Source organism: Crotalus tigris, unplaced genomic scaffold, assembly GCF_016545835.1.
Source record: "Crotalus tigris isolate CLP2741 ecotype Arizona unplaced genomic scaffold, ASM1654583v1 scf7180000019431.395589, whole genome shotgun sequence".
Lineage (NCBI taxonomy): Eukaryota > Metazoa > Chordata > Lepidosauria > Squamata > Viperidae > Crotalus > Crotalus tigris.
In genome coordinates, this window is record NW_024097536.1 from 77194 (window position 1) to 98120 (window position 20927).

Genomic DNA, 20927 nt, shown 5'->3' on the forward strand with positions numbered 1-20927 from the left:
CATGCGGCCTAGTCCGAAAACCGCCTCAGCTGAAGCCTGGCGGCGGCGGCGGCACCTCTTCCCGGACTCCAGGGCCGCTTCGCTTTCCGGCTGCTAGGCCTTTCCTGCGGCCGCCCTCATGCTGTGGATGCCGCTGGGCGGGAGCGGCCGCCACGGGGCCCCCCAAGCGGAGACGCCGCCGCCGCCGCCGCGGCTGCTGGCAGACCCAGAGCGGGCAGCTGCATCGGCGAGGAGCCCGGGTGAGGAGGGCAGGGGGGCTCCGTGGGTGGAGGAAGCGGGTGTCGCTGTTCTTCTGACCTCTCCTTCCCCCGGGCAAGGCCGCGGCTGGGTTGGATCCCCTGGGCCAGGCTGGGAGAGCTTCCCAGTGCAGGGGCACTCTACCTGGCAGAGTCCCAGCGGGAGGGGGGGGGCTTTTCCGGGTCTGGCTGCGATTGCTGGGGTCACAGAGTCGTCTTCATGGAGGAGGGCGGAGGGGGTGGGCTTCCCCCCTCCTTTTTCTTCCCCTTCAGAGAACTGAGCTGCTATCCTGGTTTCACCTCGAGGGAGCAATTTTTTTTTTTATCAGTACAGGTAGTCCTCGACTTAACAACAGTTCATTTAGTGACCGTTCAAAGTTATAACCTCGCGGGCAAAAGTGACGCAGGACCATGTTTCACGCTGAACGACCGTTGCAGCATCCCCGTGATCAGGTGATAAAAATTGGGAGGCTTGGCAACTCTCGTATTTATGACGGTCGCAACGTCCCGGGGTCACGTGATCCCCTTTTGCGACTTGACAAGCAAAGTCAAGGGGAAAGTCGGATTCACTTAACAACCCTGTGACTAACTTAAGAACTGCAGTGATTCACTGAACCACTGGGGCAAGAAAGGTCGCAAAATGGGGCAAAACCTGCTTAAGAAATGTCTCGCTTAGCAACATAAATTTGGGGCTCCATTGCGGTCGTAAGTTGAGGAATACCTGTATTTTATGTCTCTGGGAAAATATCTCTCCATCCATCCATCCATCCATCCATCCATCCATCCATCCATCCATCCATCCATCTATCTATCTATCTATCTATCTATCTATCTATCTATCTATCTATCTAGTTAAAAGCCAGAGAAAGAGTTTGCCTTAAATGAAACCCAGGAAGTGGCTTCAATCCTGGTGGGTGAACCGGGCCAGAGGAAAGGAAGCCCAGGTACCCCAAATGAGACCTGGCCTTTGGTGGGTCTGCCTTGGACATTGATTGATTGCATTCATTCATCCACTTATTGCAGTGATGGATTGAGATCCCATTTGCTGCTGTCTGAAGCGTTGGATTGTCATATGTGATACCAATCAAGGAGAATATTTGTAGCTCAGGGTTGAAATGAGGGGTCTTTGGTGCTCTCTGAGCTTGCTGGTTTTCTTGCAGATGTTTCATTACCCAAACTAGGTAATATCAATTCTAGTAAGGAATGTGGTTTGCTATCAGTTTATATTCTCCTTTATTGGATTGAGATCTGGCCTTTGGTGTGTCTGTCTAGGTCATGTATGCATTGATTGATTGATTGATTGATATCAGTTTATATTCTTTATTGGATTGAGTTTTGGCTTTTGGTGTCTCTGTCTTGATCATGTGTGCATTGATTAATTGATTGATATCAGTTTATATTCTTTATTGGATTGAGTTTTGGCCTTTGGTGTGTCTGTCTTGGTCATGTGTGCATTGCATTGATTGATTGATTGATTGATATCAGTTTATATTCTTTATTGGATTGAGTTTTGGCTTTTGGTGTCTCTGTCTTGATCATGTGTGCATTGATTAATTGATTGATATCAGTTTATATTCTTTATTGGATTGAGTTTTGGCCTTTGGTGTGTCTGTCTTGGTCATGTGTGCATTGCATTGATTGATTGATTGATTAATATCAGTTTATGTTCTTTATTGGATGGAGGTTTTGCCTTTGGTGTGTCTGTCTTGGTCATGTGTGCATTGCATTGATTGATTGATTGATTGATATCAGTTTATATTCTTTATTGGATTGAGATCTGGCCTTTGGTGTCTGTCTTGGTCATGTGTGCATTGCATTGCTTGATTGATTGATATCAGTTTATATTCTTTATTGTATTGAGTTTTGGCCTTTGGTGTCTCTGTCTTGGTCATGTGTGCATTGATTGATTGATTGATATCAGTTTATATTCTTTATTGGATTGAGTTTGGGCCTTTGGTGTGTCTGTCTTGGTCATGTGTGCATTGATTGATTGATTGATATCAGTTTATATTCTTTATTGGATTGAGTTTTGGCTTTTGGTGTCTCTGTCTTGATCATGTGTGCATTGATTAATTGATTGATATCAGTTTATATTCTTTATTGGATTGAGTTTTGGCCTTTGGTGTGTCTGTCTTGGTCATGTGTGCATTGCATTGATTGATTTGATTTGATTTATATAACCGCCCATATCGCCAAAGTGACACTGGGTGGCTCACAATTAAAAAAACATCAGCAGTGTAACAGTGTTTTAATTGTACTGTAAAGTGAAAGGTTTTTATGGCATCATGAAGACCAATCCATTCCTTCAGATGGATTATATTGTTATACACACACACATAAGCAGACACACCCACCCATATACAGAGAGAGAGCTAGTCATATACAAACATTTTGATGCATGCACTTTTTTATATGCATTAACGAGTTTATATGGCTGAGAATATAGTAAAATCAAAACATGTACTATGTTCTTATTATATTTACTTTATTTCCAGGTACGGTAGTTAGCTTCCTCACGTGGAAAAATTCTTGCACTTTTTATGTGTAGAAAATAAGTTACAGGTACATTTTAAGCAATGAACGTTGATGTAATGAGTTTAGTAAAGCCAATTCATGGATGTTATGTAATTGCAGTTCAAAGTCATTAAAAAAATGGGAGATTTATGGCTGCAATTCAGTGTGAAGTTTATTATCACTGAAAAGGAAGTTGAGGTTCAAGAGAATGATTTGAAATGATTGAACAGGCTTTTCATAATGGTGACAACATGTACGATTTTGGGCACTCCCTCTGGCTGAACCTTTTCCAGTATTAGCTATGCTGATCAGGGTTAGCATTAACTTAAGTTTGCACTTGATAAGTTGATATGCAAGCAAAAGTTGAAGTTAATTTTGACCTAGGATAGTTAAAATGTAACACTATATATCAGTGATGGCGAACCTTTTAGAGACCGAGTGCCCAAACTGCCACCCAAAACCCACTTATTCATCGTCGGGTGCCGGGTGGGTGTGGCCCATTGGGTTGGCGTGGCTGCGGTGGTACCGGCAGATTGGGTGGGACTAAAAAGTTCAATCAATTCCAACTTTGTAAGATCTTTTTTTTTCCCACGAGAAGTTGAAATTGACTGATTGATTGAACCTTTTTTTTTTTTGCATACGGTGGTGGAAGCCTAAAGCGAAAAGGTTTTATAAAACCCAGCTGAAGGCCTAGCACTGAGGTGACGGAGTGCGTGCCCACAGAGAGGGCTCTGAGTGCCGCCTCTGGCACCCATGCCATAGGTTCGTCTCCACTGCTATATATCATATTGAGAGCAAAACAAAGAAGAGAATTTATATTATAAATTTATGATGAGTTTATCTATGCCTGTTACTAATCTCTTCATCAAGGTAAGATATTTGTTCCAGCTAGATATAATTAATAAAATCCTCATTCTGCCGTATTTAAACTTCATTCCAGTTAATTGTATATTAGTACTGAAAACCTGCTCCATATTATTACACAATGTCTAATTGAGTGCAGTTCTTAGTAAACAAGCTAAAAATACAACTTTATTCATTTTAAAAATGTAGCAATTGTACTTTTGTTTGTTATTTATATTTTTCATTTCTCTTTGCTATTTTGGAGAACAGCCAATGCAGTTGTCAGTGAAAATATATATTAAAAAAGTACAAAAGTATTAAAGCGTAAAAATAAATCTCTAAAAAAAAAAAAAGAAATCAATAGATTAGCACCTGTTTTAACTGATTATTTAAGAGCCCAAAGCATAGCTACAGAGAATGTAGTTATCTGCCAGTTCAAGGACATATAAAAACTTCAACTATAGAATAGAATAGAATAGAATAGAATAGAATAGAATAGAATAGAATAGAATAGAATAGAATAGAATCTTTATATGGAATGGAATGGAACAGAATCTTTATATGGAATAGAATAGAACAGAACAGAACAGAATAGAATAGAATAGAATAGGAATAAGAACAGGAATAGAATAGAATAGAATAGAATAGAATAGAATAGAATAGAATAGAATAGAATAGAATAGAATAGAATAGAATGGGACCTTGGAGGTCTTTTGTTCAGCCCCCTGCTCAAACAGGAGAACCTATACCAGTGATGGCAAACCTTTTAGAGATCAGGTGCCCCAAAACCACTACCCCGCCCTCGCTCCACCTCCCACCCTGCCTGCTCCGCCCCCACCCATCCCCTGCCCCACCCACCTGCACCGTCTCCATGGCCTGCTGCAGCAGATCGTCAGGCAGCCCTGCAGCACCATGGCAGCCATGCCTTCTGCCCACATCCTGCAGCATCATCTGCATGCTATGGGGTGCAAGGGCAGAGTCTTGTCCCTGTTGCCCTGGGGCGATTCTCCTCCAGGGGGGCTGCTGGTGAGAAGGGGGCCGTGGGGGGAGGCGGGGCTGGGGCAATGGCATGCGTGCCCACAGAGATGGCTCCGAGTGCCGCCTCTGGCACCCGTGCCATAGGTTTGCCACCTCTGACCTATACTATCTTAGACAAGTGACTGTCTAGGCTCTTCTTAAAAATCTCCAGTGATGGAGCGCCCATGATTTCTAGAAGCAAGCTGTTCCACTGGTTGATTGTCCTCACTGTCAAGAAGTTTCTCCGTAATTCCAGGTTGCTTCTCTCCTTGATTAGTTTCTAACCATTGTTTCTGGTCCTGCCCTCTGGTGCTTTGGAGAATAGTTTGACCCCCTCTTCTTGATAGCAGCCCCTCAAATACTGGAATACTGCTATCATGTCACCCCAGTTCATTTAGTGACTGTTCAAAGTTACAACGGCACTGAAAAAAGTGACTTATGACCATTTTTCACACTTATGGCCATGGCAGCATCCCCACGATCATGATTTATCTTCGGAGACTCAATAACTGACTCAAATTTATGACGGTCACAGTGTCCCGTAGTCGTGTGATTCCCCTTTTGCAACCTGATAAGCAAAGTCAATGGGGAAAAGCAGATTCCCTTAACTGTGTTACTAATTTAAGAACTGCAGTGATTCACTTAACAAGTATGAAGAGAAAAGTTGTAAAATGGGGCAAAACTCACTTAACAAATGTCTCATTTAGCAACATAAATGTTGGGCTCAGTTGTGGTCGTTGAGGACTACCTGTAATTCCCTCCCCCCCCAAAGTCTTAAACTTGGCCGATTCATATGGAGTACAAAGAATACAGATACAAAGAAATTCAGTGATATTATACCCTCCTGTAAGAGCCAGCTGGTCTAGTGGTTTAAGTCCTGGAACAGAAGACCAGAAACATGAGTTCTCTGCCTTAGAAGTAAGGCCAGCTGAATGACTGTAGGCCAGTCTCTTTCTAAGGCCTAGGAAAAAGGTGGCACAAATCACTTCTAAAAACATTGTCAGGGAAACGGGTTGTCAAGACTGAAGGCACAGTAAAACAAATCAATAAATCCCTGGAGACAGCAATCAGGGAAAACCTTTTGTTTTTGTTTGTTGATTGTCCAGTTCCTTGACACGTGAGAATTACTCCATGGACCTGTGGTCAGGTTCTTCTGCTGTGTGCATCGTTGTAGAAATTAAAATGTGTACACTGTGAGAAATTAAAATGGTAGCTCCGATGTATATCTCAGGGCTGGGTATTACTGAAAACCTCTGCAGATGTGTAGGCTAATGATAATAAACTTGGAAGGGGAAAAAAAAAGCACCTACTCTTTGCCTAACTCAAAACTTGACCTAATTACTTTATTCATAGGTATATATAATACAGAGCTGGCACTTTTTCTTTATAAGGTTTATTGGTTTGAATTCTGCATGATGTGAACTATTTATGGATTGCTTGTTACAAGCAGAAATTGTGATTCTAAACCACTGAGCCCACAGTCAGCAGATCTGGAGGAGCATCCCACTTATAATTTGTACGTGTGATGAAAAATTTCATCCATTTGTTCACTGTGTGACTAGCACTGTAGAATTGATTGGCTTTATCTATTTTCTTTCCTTTGTTTAGCTTGGTTACTTTGTATCACCCTGTATTACCATATTAATTGTTCCAAACGTTTGGAATCATTTATCATTAGGACTGACCCAGATTGAATTGTAAGTTAATTTGATCCTTAGATTTTTATAAATATGAGTACTTACATATTCTGGAGACATTTCTGCAAAGGTGAATTCAGAAACTTCAATTGAAACTGAAATTTTTAATGGAATATTGATACATAAAAAACATTTACAGTGAGTTTTCAAAGCAGTAACAAATTTTCAGTTCTGAACTTCTCTCTACTCTTTCATCTTTTGGAGACTGCTGTGTTGAATGATTCCCTAATAATTTGGTGGACTGAATCTGCTCTATAGTATATATTACCTAAAAAATAATTTTCATTCTCTGGCTATCTCTTTAATCTTTTAGTCATATCTAGGCAGTTCTCAATTTACAACCACAACTGAGCCCAAAATTTCTGTTGCTAGGTGAGACATTTGTAAGTGAGTTTTGCCCCATTTTACGACCTTTCCTGCCACAATTATTACGTGAATCACTGAGGTTATTAAGTTAGTAACATGGTTGTTAAGTGAATTTGGCTTCCCCATTGACTTTGCTTGTCAGAAAGTGGCAAAAGTGGATCCTGTAACCTCGGGATGCTGCGACCATCATAAATATGAGTCAGTTGCCAAGTGTCTGAATTTTGATCACATGACCCTGGGGATGCTGCAACGGTTGTAAGCGTGAAAAATAGACACAAGCCCCTTTTTTTCAGTGCAGTTGTAACTTTGAACAGTCACTAAATGAACTGTTGTAAGTTGAGGACTACCTGCATACAGCTTGAGTTGATGAATTGTTGCACTGGAACTATGATGTGTGGCTTCACGTAGTATATCAAAAATGTGATCTTCCTTTATGACAAAATTCCTTGACAAATATAATTGATGCTATTAACTGTCATTTATATATGGGTGAATAACACAATGCTTAATTGGTATACAACAAGAATAGCAGGACTATGGAGTGCTTTGTGTTGACATTGAGAGCCACTTTGGTCTAGTGCAGTGTTTCCCAAACTTGACAATTTTAAGGCATGTGGACTTCAACTCCCAGAATTCCACAGCCAGCATTGCTGGCTGTGGAATTCTGGGAGTTGAAGTCCACATGCCTTAAAATTGTCAAGTTTGGAAAATACTGGTCTAGTGGTTAAGACAGGGGTCCCCAACCCCGCGGCAGGCCAGCAACCGGTCTGCACAAACAAGCAAAGCCCCATTTGCGGGATGCAGGCAGCACACAAAACCACGCACCCTCCGGTCCGTGGACAGACCTCTCTCCACGGAACCAGTCCCTGGTGCCGAAAAGGTTGGAGACCTGCGGGTTAAGGCACTAGGCTAGAAAATCGGTGACTGTGAGTTCAAGTTCCGCCTTAGCCATGAAAGCCAGCTGGGTGACTTTGGGCCAGTCAGTTTCTCTCAGTCCAACCTATCTAATTAGATAAAATTGCTTAAATTTATGATTAGATGAAATCGTAGAGTATTAATTCTGCAGTCTAATTTGGCGTGACTTAGAACCAATTTCTGGTCAATTTAATTGGACTTGCTTTTCAGTCCTGCACTGGACTGCAGCCTTAGGAGAAGGTATAAACGGAGCATTTTTAAGTCACATTGCTTGAGACTGAATCCTGCATTCATTAAACAACATATTGGTCAGTTTTTTCAAGTAGTAGATTTTACTAGAAGTGCATGGAATCATAGAAAATCTTTTCTGCTGAATTATTTTGAGTAATGTAGTTCAGTTGAACTGTCCAGATACTTTGACGTACTGAAACCCCATAGGATTGTAGAAGCCCAGCCTGTGTTCTCTTTGGCTTTCCAGTATAGCTACGATTTTTATTATATAACGGAGACTAAAGATACAGTCCCTCTGACAAGAACATTTCTCTCTCTCTGTAATTTGAACAAAATTGCTTCCATTTAACGAGTGACCTATTTAAGACTGCACATTGTATTTATCTTCTCCTGCGTATTCCTCTTTAAACTTTAAAACGTTTTATTTTAGAGTGTTTGGGCACAATTCAATATAAAATTTTAATGTACCACCCAGATTTGGAATGAAGAAGGGTTTTGCAAAAGGATAATCATATGATTCTCATTTATTTCAAGAGGCCTGTACTAAAAGCCATGCTGGCGGTTTATTTCCTACTTGTTAAAGAACAATGGGAAGACATCCTTTGACATTAGTGTCTTTTAAGGATGCTGATCAGTTTTATATGAAATTGTGAGCAATGTCATGGTGAAAAAAAAAAGGATAATGAGGCAAACAGATTTGCTTATTATAGTCAGCAAGGAACTTCTATTTCAATATTGCAGTATTGTGATCTAATGAAACATAGCAACTGAAATTTAAGTTTTAACTGTCAAGTCTACAAGAGGAAATGGGTTCTGTCATGTCTTTAAGGTTCAATAATTTGGAAAAAAAATGCTGGAATGTGTGCCTGACCCCTCTGTACAGTATATGGAAGGCTTTTTTCCTTGGTTAAGTTTATGCAGCCAAGTTTTACAATTCAATTAATTGTCCTGAGTTAATGAAGTAGTAGCTTACTGAAGTAACAGGCCTAGTGTCCATAAGGACATGAAATAAATACATTTTTCTTGCTTACAGTGGGAATATATCTATTTAAATGTATCTGTGTGGAGATCATTCACGTGGCAAGCTTTGTGTGAGATTCTAATGACTTTAAGTCTTGTCACAGCAATTATTCTAGTAAGCAGACTTTCTCCATGGAACTGCTTCTGTGAAATTGTCTCTATCTCTTGATGCATTTTATGTAACCCTCTAACAACACCTGAGTCATACTCTATGCTGAAGTTCTAGCCAGTATTAAGTTACATATTTTTATTGTTTTGCTGTGGAGGTGGAGGTAGGAGAGGAAGAACCAGCAGCTGAGGCAGAAATCAACTAAAGCCAAGCATCTTAATAACTGCATGAAGCCGAATCCTACTGAAGCAAATATGCCTCTTAGTTAAATAAAATTGAAGAAAAATTGCTAGGAGGAAACATTACCTTTTCCACAATGGATGCACATAATCTAAACATTTTGTGTCCTTCCCAGAATGCATAATAGTACAACACCTGACTGAATAAGAGATGTTTTTTTCTTTCTTTCTTTTTTGAAGTAAACATAAGGTGTCACATTCTTCCTTTCTGACATGACAGCGTGCCTGGCTGAAGAAGTCTGGGAGTTGAAGTCCACAAGTCATAAAAGGGCCAAGTTTGAAGACCCCTGGGCTAGACATTTATGGATTGTAGATTGGTTTTTCTATTGAAAGAAAAAGATCTGGGCATAGGTTAGCTTCAAAATATTTGTATGACGTACGGAGTACAAGAAACTCCAAATTATTCTTGAGTTGAAAATGGAAAAATAAATTTCCACTAGCCAACCGTGGAAGCTAATTTTGTCCTGTTAGCAAAGAATATGATATGTGTCCCACTAACAGTTCAGAATTTCCCAAAAGGAAGCAGGCTGGAATTTGGAAGACTCAATAGATCAGTGGTTGGGACCCCATTTGGGGTCGAACGACCATTTCACGGGGGTTGCCAAACAACGCAGTCCACCATTTCCCCCCCCTTTTCCTTAGCTGTGCTACTCCCTTTTATTCTATTGGCTTTTGAAAGCCAATAGAATAGACTCTCTTGAATAGAGTCTAATTCTATTGGCTTTCAAAAGCCAATAGGAATTGTCCAGGCTGTCTCTGCCCTGCTGAGCCTGCCAAAAGTCCCATTCTGCAAACGGTGCTGCACCAGTTGAGTAGTCCTCGACTTACGACCGGTTGAGTAGTCCTCGACTTATGACCGGTTGGGGGTCGCGGCATTAAAAAGGTTGAGAACCACTGCAATAGATCAATAATCTGGTCAGCCTTGGATCTGCAGGAAGTACATCCCATAATTGGGGAGCTGTGAATAGTAGCACCTCTAAGTGCACACATAAGCAGACTTGATCCATACTCAAATTGAGCTTGGAAATTTGGCAATATGTTTTTATAAAAAAAATACAGAAGTGTTATGTTCGCAGTGTCATCTTTAGTTAGCTGCCTAAGTGTTGCGTTTTGCCTCAACTGAAGCTGTTGAATGCTGTCTATAGAAAATGCATTAATGAACAGGTAGTCCCTGATTTACAACGGCTCGTTTAGTGACCATTGAAAGTTACAACGGCACTGAAAAATGTGACTGATCACTGTTTTTCACAGTTACGACCTTTGCAGCATCCTCATGATCACGTGATCAAAATTCAGACAGACGCTTGGCAACTGGTTCATATTTATGACAGTTGCAGCATCCCAGGGTCATGTGATCCTATGAACTGCAGTAATTCCCTTAACAACTGGGGCAAGAAAGGTTGTAAAATGGGGCAAAACTCACTTAACAACTCTCTCGCTTAACAACAGAAATTCTGGGCTCATTTGTCGTCGTAAGTCAAGGACCACCTGTAATTATGAAATCAAAGGACTGAGAACTGCAGCCAGATCAAATTGACTGGTGGCATCTGAGGCATGAGACATAGATGTCCAAACGGTTCTTGTCGCTCAAGATCTAGAGAACAGCATAGAACTAAGAAGAACTTCTAAGTGCAAGCTTTTAAGAAGAAATGCATCAAATTTTTGGAAGATTTCAGAGAGCCCTAGGCTGAAATCTGAAATGAACCTCTGGGAAAGAAAGGTTAAAATCAGATACCAAACTTCACTCTCCCTTGGACCCATCATCTAATAAAATGGTTTGTTAACTCCTGTCTGGTTTATCTGGAGTAGAAAACAATTCCCGCATATGACCATATTTTGTTTTAACAGTTTTGATCTCCATGGGATTGAAATGGTTTTTTTTTTACATAAATTAGCCAAATATTATTGTAATCTCCGCATCATGTGCTTTTCTGATTATTTTTTTTTTTACTAGGAATTCCTGTACCTACCATGTGAGGCTGTAACAGCAATACCAGAAATTATTTGGGCATTTTAGAGAAGAGAAGAGAATACTTTAATGGTAAGTTAAATTCTTCCATTTCTTTTTAATGCATGTATTGTTCTTCAGAAGAGTAGGCAACCTTGGCTCTTTGATGACTCATGGACGTCAACTCCCAGAATTCCTGAGCCAGCTTGGAATTCTGGGAGTTGAGGTCCATGAGTCATAAAAGAGCCAAGGCTGCCTACCCTTGGGTTAGTCTATGAAGCATGGAGCAATATATGGTTGGATGCTACGTTCTTAACTTGAACATTTGTTCTAATTGCAAAGCATTGCTTCAACATCTTTCTCATCACCCAAAGTATTTTGCTAGAATATCAGTATCTTTTTTTTCCATTTAAAATGCATTCGTATTCAACTATGAATTTGATTTGAAATTATGGAAATATTGTCATGTGAACATTTATTAAAAATAAATTCATATTAATACAAAAGGGGTTATGTTGGAATGGTATTTGAGATGAGATTCTTTAGTATGAGAGGAGAAAATAAATATTCACTAATACACATAGAAGACCCCCCCAGGATCCTTCCAACTCTGTTATTCTATGTTCTATGTCAGTGGTAGCGAACCTATGGCATGGGTGCCAGAGACAGCACGCAGAGCCCTCTCTATGGGCACGCGTGCCGTCGCCCCAGTTCTAGGCCTTCAGCTGGGTTTTATAAAACCTTTTTGCTTTAGGCCTCTGCTGCCATGTGCAAAAAAAAAAAAGGTTCAATCAATCAGTCAGTTTCAACTTCTCGCAGGAAAAAAAAAAGATCTTGCAAAGTTGGAATTGACTGATTGAACTTTTTAGTCCCACCCAGTCTGCCGTTACCACCACAGCCACGCCCACCCAATGGTGCGTACCCCCCAATTGGCCACACCCAGCCAATGGGCCACACCCAGCCAATGGGCCACACCACCCGGCACCCGACGATGCACAAGTGGGTTTTGGGTTGCAGGTTGGGCACTCGGTCTCTAAAAGGTTCGCCATCACTGTTCTATGTCAACTAAATATTTCGTGTTCTGTGGTTCATACATTGGAGATTTTCTCCCTGTTGACCACTAGGGGGCAGGTTCTATTTGAATTAATATATTAAATGCTGGCTTGGTTTCCACCAAGAAAATATTAGGGGAATAGTCAACATCGTTTTATTTTCTTTGAGGAAGCTGAGAATTGAAACCATGATCTGGGGCTGATTCTTGTTCTTGAGAAAGCAGCTTCTGGGTTGCTTTTTTCCCATTGCTGGGGGTGGTGAGAGTGGGAGGAACACTCTGACTGCAATTTCCTTGCTTGAATTAACCGAATAAAGACTCAAATTGCTTTTGGGATTACTGTTGGGGAATCAGTAAGAGCTTCTGCTAGATGCTCTAATAGGAATGTTAAATGATGTGCCAAACCTTTGCCTAAATTTGATGATGGAGTGGATGGAGATTGATAAACTGAACCAGAAGCAGTATAAGATAAAGGCTGAGCCAGTTTGGTCTGGCGGTTAAGTCACCTGGTTAGAAAGCGGGAGACTGTGAGTTCAAGTCCTGCCTTAGCCATGAAAACCAGCTTTTGGTGACTTTGGGCCAATCACTTTCTCTCAGCCCAACCCACTTCACAGTGTTCTTGTTGTTCTGGGGAAAATAGGAGGAGGAAGAAGCATTAGATATGTTTGCTGCCTTGCGTTAATATATATATATAAATAAAAAAGAGGCAGAATCTTGATTGTGCTGGCTGGGGAATTCTGGGAGCTGAAGTCCATGCATCTTCATACTGCCAATGTTGAGAAATACTGCTATAAAGAAGAAGTCTCCAAACTTGGCAATTTTAAGACTTGTGGACTTCAACTCCCAGAATTTCTCAACCATCCAGCTAAGGAATTCTGGGAGTTGAAGTCTACAAATCTTAAAGTTGTCAAGTTTAGAGACTCCTGCTATAAAGCAATGGTGGACATACTTAGTGCTATAGTCCCAGTGTAACGGTTGAAGGTCTGAGATTAATGCATGGAGAAGTAACACAAGATTTTTTTGTTCGTCTGTTGTTTTTTTCTTTAGCATTTTCCTGTTTTAGGGTTGTTGTGTTTTTGGGTACATCATACATTTTCTAATTCAAGAAATATGTGCTGTAAATGTTTAGCAGTGTGGCTAGGAAAGCTGTGATATCAAAGAAAAGAGGTTTGGGATGGTCTCTGGTCTTGGGAGCTGACGTTTCCCATGCTTGTAATAATTGCTTCATTTGTATTAACAGGAATCAAGACTTCTTTGATTAATTATGTAAATTATACCCAAGCCTTTGGGTGATCTTTCTTATATTAAGATTTTTTCCCCTCTTGAATATCAAGTTGATGAATATTATAAAGGAGACAATGTGCCTACACACCATGTACACATCATATAAAGGAGAGAATGTAACACACCAAACACCATGTAACATTATAATGAAGTTTATACCTAATAGACAGATATTATTGTTCTGACATTGTTTATAAATTTTAGGGATGTCAAAGAGAGCTTTAAATACCTGGCTTGCTTTTGAAAGTTGTATGGTAGGCAGCTGATTCCACACTTCTCTTTCAATGACCCTGCCATTTGGAAATTGTTTTGTGCCCTCAAAAATGATTAGCTCAATGTTTACATTTCATATGATTGCCATAACATTTTGAAAGGTGGATTTACATTCTTGCTGTTATTACTACCACCCCTCTCATGCCTATTGGGGCTCTAGGACGTATCATATTTTGTTGATTGCCATGTATTTGATGCTTCATGTGCCACTGGAATAATATGAGATCTACTTGTTCCAGTGGCATATTTGGTTCCGGCCTTTGATCCCTTCAGGAAGTTAAATGAGATTATTTGCTTTTGAACGGGGGTCTTCAAATTTGGCCCTTTTATGACTTGTGGACTTCAACTCCTAGAATTCCTCAGCCAGCGGGAGTTGAAATCCACAAGTCATAAAAGGGCCAAGTTTGAAGACCCCTGCTTTTGAAGAACTTCAGGAGTGTTCTTGTCGTTGCTGCTGCTTAGGAGTCAAATCCTGGCTTCAGAACTCATCCATGTCTCAGAGGTCTCTGAAGCACCCTGTGCTGTTGTTTGTCTGTAAATTAGATGGATTGGTGGCACCAGGCTGGAAACGTGGAAGAAGACAGTTCTAGTCCTGCTTTAGGCTTGAAAGTCAGCTTTTTTCCAACCCCAAGAAGAAGAACTTCTGAAAATATTGCTGAGCAAAGTGCAGGGAGCACATCAGACAGTCGCACTCTTGAGTTGCAATAAATCAATCACAAAAGACCTTTTTAAAAGGCTGGTGTAGCAACTTCATTAAGCACCATACTATGTGGCCAGGACTTGGGCCATTCTAAAATACATGTTTTCTCTGAATTGCGTTAGCAACCCCACTAGTCAGTCGTGACTCTGCTGAAAAGCAATGTTTAGATAAGGATGCCTGGTTGCTAAGCAACGGGCAGCAAAGGCTTAAACACTTAAAGCTGTAGTGCAAAGTTTTCACTTCAGATGATGACATCTTTGCAGATTACAAACGGGAAGCTGATAGTACTGGATTGTTTTCTCTTTAAATTGCTTTGTGTGTACCTGTGCCTGTGTGTGTGTGTTTATCTCTGTACCGCTGTATTATAATGAAGTTTAAAATTTGTGGGGTCCTGGATGGTCTCTGAGCTTGTTGGTGTTTTTGCAGACGTTTCATTGCCAAACCAGGTAATATCAACTTAAAATTTTGAAATTTGCTACACCACATGACAAATTAGCATTATTTACAGATTTTTCTGCTGAGATAACCTAGGAATTCGATAATAGTCTCCCATTGTTTCAGACAGGAGAAAAAGGACATCTTTTGTTTTAACAGTTTTGTTTCTGGGTAATGTAATTTTTGTCATCATTTTCTTTCTGTTCAGACAGGAAAGATCTTTTCAAAAGTTTTGTCAGGAGAAAGCTACTGTTTTCCATAAACAATCACAATGTTAATCCAATTTATAATCTTCTCTTCCTGGTGTGGGAGTAACAATCTTTAATGTTTGATATTTGGAAGTCAGCACTATTGTGTCACCAAAATAGTAAGATGTTGCACAAAAGAGAGGCATTAGGATGTCTAGGAAAACTATGGTTAACAGAAATGCAAAAAGGCACATACACAACCTTCACAGGGGGAAAAAAGTCCCTAATATGGGGAACTCCCCAGCCACTCCAGTGAGTAAGGAATACTGTCCCAAAGAGAATTGGTTGTAATTTCTCTCAAAATGTAAACCACCTCGGAATGATTAATGGCAATAAAAATCATCTAGGATTACTTCCTCATAGCCATGTGTTTAGAGGCAGTGGTGATTTTCACATGAAAGTACCCCTTGGTCCTGGTGGTTTTTAAAGGAAAAATGACACAGCTGAATTTTCTTAATAGCTTTCAGAGTTGACAGCTACTTTAAAAAAAAAAAAAGGAGACAGAAACTCCTGTGAGTCATGGAAGTGGGTGTGTTTCTGCAGAGAGCAGCTTTCATAACTCATCCAGTCCCTTAGCAGAGTCCAAAGAGTAGAAAACTGCTATACACACTATTTTTGCCAAGAACGTATCATCTGTATTAGCGGTGTGGATGACAGGTAAGCTCTGAAGACAGTTGTGAGTATCCAGCCGCAGTGCCTTTTGGAGATCCAATTTTATATTTACTTTATTGGCTTTTGAAGTCTTTTGGGGGGGGATTTGTTACAGTTCTTTCAGTTACTTCTTTATAAGGCAAGGATATGTGTGATTCCCCCCCCCTCCCCCAATCTTAAGGGATTTTGGATCCATCAAGGATAGAATTTGGTTAGAGATCTGAACGAAGCAAGAAAAAGGATTTTGGAAAAAAAAGTGTATGTTTTAATGTTCTGAGGTTGATTCTGAAGGAGGAAATATTTCTGAAAAGAAAACGTGTATGTATTTGCTTCTGCTACAGCTTTTAGAAGAGTTTAAGTTGTGGCTGTGAAAGTAGTTTGCAAAAAAGGAAAGGTGGGAGGAGAATATATTTAACCCTTCATCTTTCAAAGATGTGTTCCTCTGATGGTGCCAGTTGCTTTTATTCCAATCAGTACATTGGGTTGGAAAACAAATACTATCAGAAAGGACATTCGTGGGAAAAGAACAGGTCAGTAGCAGAATTAATTGCCTCTTGTTAGAGCTGTTTTGCATTTAAACACAAGCTTTTCATTTTGTTAAGATTTAAGAAGTTGCTTGTTCTGCATTTTAGGTTTTGCAACTCTTTATCCTTATAGCAAATAAGGGCACATGCAAAGTTCACCAGTAAGAGCTTATAACTGACTAAATTGCTTATTTAAGAAACTGTTGGCAAGTAATATGATAATACATATTCAGTAGATAACAAGGTTCTTATCTCTATGATATTTCACACTAACACTAGTTTAGTAGTAATCTACACAGGTTCTCTTTTATTGCTTTTAATCTGTTTTGTTATTTTGTGCTTTCTTTATTTCCTGGACTTAGAATTGTAACTGCAAGTTTTTAGACCAAATATTTTTATATCCGTGTAAAAATAAGACAGATGCATACAATGCGGATTGATCTGGTTTTACATTTTTCAATTACTTCCTTTTGTAGGATACCTTTGGTTTATAATGAGTTGCCTTGAATATTCAAATAAAGTTTAGAGACGTCGCCAATAATAACAGAATCTCAAATATTAGAGTTGTGAAGTTTCTTTCTGTTCAAAATATACTGAAAGGATAGGCTTGCACAAATAGGGTTTTGTGTTTGTTTTTAAAGGGGAGAAATCCAGTAAGATTAAAAAAGGACAATAACTGGCATAGACTTTTTGTGGTACTTCTCCAGTAAATGTGAGAAGAAAAGTACCAGGCTAATTGCACACACCAGATGCTTTTGCTGGAGGGAGAACTCATCAAATTTGCAAATTGGCAGAAAAAGCCAATACTCCAGCAGATAGGCTCAAGATGCAAAATGATCTGAAAAGACTTGACCACTGGGCCCTATCTAAGTGAAATTCAGTGTAGAGAAAAGTAAGGTTTTACATTTAGGCAAGAAAAAACAAATGCACAGGAATAGACTAGGTGATACCTGGCTCAACAGTATTAACTGTGAGAGGGATCTTGGAGTCCTAGTGGACAATCACTTAAATATGAGCCAGCAGTGAGCTGCAGTTGCCAAAAAAGCCAAGGCAGTCCTAGACTGCATTAACAGAACGATAGAATCAAGATCATGTGAACTATTAATGCCACTTTATAATGCCTTGGTAAGAATACACTTGGAATATTGCATCCAGTTTTGGTCGTCACAATATTAAAAAAGATGTTGAGACTCTGGAAAGAGGGCAGAGAAGAGCAACAAAGACGATTGGGACTGGAAGCTAAAACACAGGAAGAACATAGGTTGCAAGAATTGGGTATGTCTAGTTTAATGAAAAGAGGGATTAGGGGTGATATGATAGCAGATTTTCAATATCTATGGGGCTGCCTATTCTCCAAAGCACCAGAAGGCAGGACAAAAAGCAATGGATGGAAACTAATCAAAGAGAGATGCAACCTAGAACTAAGGAGAAATTTCCCGACAGAACAATTAATCGGTGGAACTAATTGCCTTCAGAAGTTGTGGGTGCTCCAATACTGGAGGTTTTTAAAAAGAGACTGGACAACCATTTGTCTGAAATGGTATAGGGTTTCCTGCCTGAGCAGGGGGCTGGACTAGATGACCTCCAAGGTCTCTTCCAACTCTGTTATTCTGTTATTTTAAGTTGTTAGAAACTGTTGTACACTCCAGTCTGTGTATATATGCAGTGATATTAAGGTTTGCATATGAAAATGTCATAATCTATCTAAGAATGTTAGTTTTAGTTCCCAGGAAGACACCAAGAATTGGAGCACTAACCAGGTCTAACCCCTCCCGCAGAGACCTCCTATATATTTCTATATATATATGACAGCTCCTCTCTGCTATTCATTAAAACAGGGATAACTTTTTTCAAGCCTTAGGAAACATGTTACTTTTTCAATCAATTGCAGAGCTGTGTTATGTTTGCAAATTCTGAATAATATCTATCTATCTATCTATCTATCTATCTATCTATCTATCTATCTATCTATCTATCTATCCATCCATCCATCCATCTATCATCTATCTATCTATCTATCTATCTATCTATCTATCTATCTATCTATCTATCTATCTATCTATCTATCATCCAGGGTGCTCTTTCCTTAAACAGATTCTATTTGTGCTTCAAAGACTTGTTTCCCTTTTTTTAAGTAGCACCTGAATTTATTTAATATTGTCTGTTTTTTTTTAGTAAGTTAGAAAGAAGGCACAGAAATTTGCCAATGAATTGGGACACTTAGTATTAGACCATCCTCAAGTGGATACTTGTCCAATATTTAACAGAACGACTTCCAGGAAGCAAGGGTGATTAGTCTTTTTGGGCCCCGTTGGGAAACAACTCTTAAGGCTGGTTCTCTGTAATTTAGTACTTCAGACAGACCCAAATAGTCAGTTTCATTAACCTCATTAGAAATAGTGAGCAGCTGCTAAATTATGTCCCATTAACTTGAATGAAATTTTAGTGTGCCTGGTTTTCTTTGGATCTGGGACAGTATTTATAGAATCATAGCATCTTAGGGCTGAAAAGCTCCTTGGCGGTCTTCTACTCCAACCCTTTGCTCAATATAGGAATCCTTGTACCATTCCAGATAAATGGAAGTCCGATCTTTTCTTGAAAATCTCCAGTAATGGAGCACCCGTGACTCAGAGAGGCAAGCTTTTCCATTGATTAATTGCTCTCACTGTCAGCAAATTCCTCCTGAGTTCCAGGTTGGATCTTCCTCTGTCCAACCTTCACCCAACCTTCTTGTCCTGCCCTCAGGTACTGTAGAGAACAAATTGACCCACATCTCCCTATGACAGCCCTTCAGGTACTGGAAGACTACTATCCTGTCATCCCTAAACCTTCTCTTTTCTAGGCTAAACATACTTAGTCCCCTTAGCTATCCATCGCTACGGTTTACCCCTTTCATTTGATGCTCTTCTCTGCACTCTTTCTAGGGCCTCAGCATGTTTTTTCGTATTGTGGTGACCAGAACTAGACAAAGTATTCCATGTGTGGCCTCACCAGTGCAATATGCAGCAGTACTGTACTATCACTTATGATCTTAATGCTATCCATTTGCTGTTGTAGCCTAGGACCTCATTGGCTTTTTTTTTTTTTTTGGGCAGCTGTAGCATCCTGTTGTCTCATACTTAAGTGGTGGTGTCCCAGGACCTCTAAATCCCTCTTTCATGTATAACTGTTGGGTCAGATATTCCCTATTCTATACCTTGCATTTGGTTGGTCCTGCCTAAATCCAGGACCGTATTTTTCTTACTACTGAACTGTTATCATAATGGATAGGGTGCAATACTCAAGTCTGTCAAGGTCCTTCTGAATTTTGAGTCTATGTTCCAAAGTGTTAGCAATTCCCCCCAGCTTGGTGTCATCTGTAAATTTGATGAGCTCATCTAGATCACTTATGAAGATATTGAAGAGTACTGGCCCCAGTATAGAATCTTGAGGTACCCCACTGCATTCTTCCCTTTATATAGAGATAGTTCCAGTAAGGACCACACACTAATCCAACTGGTGGTGGTACTGTCTATCTCACATTGTTCTATTTTATCAAGATGTAGGATGTAATCTGCTTTGTCAAATGCCTTACTGAAATCCAAGTATACTATATCCACAGCGTTTCCTTGATTCACTCATTTATTCACTTTATTGAAGAAGGCAATAAGATTTGTTTGGCATGATCTGCTTTTAACAAACCCATGCTGTCTTTCGCCTTGTTCATCGCTAGATTGTCAGAAATTTGCTGCTTGATTAACTTTCCCAGGATTTTCTCAGGTATTGATGTCCAGCTGCTTGGTCTGTAGTTTCCTAGATCCACTTTTTTCTTCTTCTTTTTGAAGATTGGAATCACATCAGCTCTTTTTCAGCCCCTTGGCAAGTACCCTTTTCCTCCAGGAGCTCCAAAGGATTCAATTCTAGGAGTTGAAATTCACAAGTCTTAAAGTTGCCAAGTGTGGAGACTTCTGCTTTTTTAAAAAATCAGACTTTCTCTACTTTTCAAGAAAGTCTGCAAACCTAATCACAGGGAACTACAGACCCCTATCCTCAAGGACCTTTAATTCTCTTAACTATCTTCTGTCAGGCTGTCTTAGATTTGCTGAACTCCCTCCGTACTAGACATAGTTGGTAAAGACAACCCCTAAAAATAGATAGGAAAGTGGAGATCCTGCAACCCAATGCCCATGTGTTTACAACCCCATCCTCAAAATCAAGTCTTGCTCTTTAGTCTTTGTTAAGATTTCTGTCCTTTGAGCTAACTGCTAGCTTGGCTTCCCACAGTATAGGAAACGCAGACAGAGGAAACACAATGAGCCCAAACCATTGCCTGCTTGGCAGAATATATCTTGATGATCTGCAAAATAGCAGTGGATCGATTCAGCCTGAAGGATCTGGACTAGTGAACGGGGTTAAGCTTTTTGCAAAAAGAAGGAACCTTACCAAGCGCAACCTTCATCCTCCAACACTGACTTACCAATGGCCTTAACAAAGGACTGCAACCAAGCTCAAAGTTGTCGGCTTGCAGTCCTTTGTTAAGGCCATCTTCCTTTTGATCTCTCATTGTGAAGCAATAATCGTTCTCTCTGCCCATCCTCATATCAAAAAGTTTCTCAGAGCAGGGGTCCCCAACCTTGGGAACTTTAA

General features: G+C 40.0%; 1 protein-coding gene across 3 annotated transcripts in view; it reads left to right on the top strand.

The window, feature by feature from the left end:
- The window catches only part of ZC3H12B (zinc finger CCCH-type containing 12B), a 43521-nt gene continuing 22594 nt past the window's right edge, over positions 1–20927 (top strand). The window contains exons 1-2 of one of the 3 annotated variants that reach the window (XM_039362399.1): positions 1–239; positions 11142–11228. The gene's annotated coding sequence lies outside the window, so the exon portion shown is untranslated. Of the gene's footprint in view, positions 240–580; positions 690–11141; positions 11229–15387; positions 15784–20927 lie in introns of those variants that run through there. The other 2 variants (XM_039362400.1, XM_039362401.1) reach the window with 2 other exon arrangements.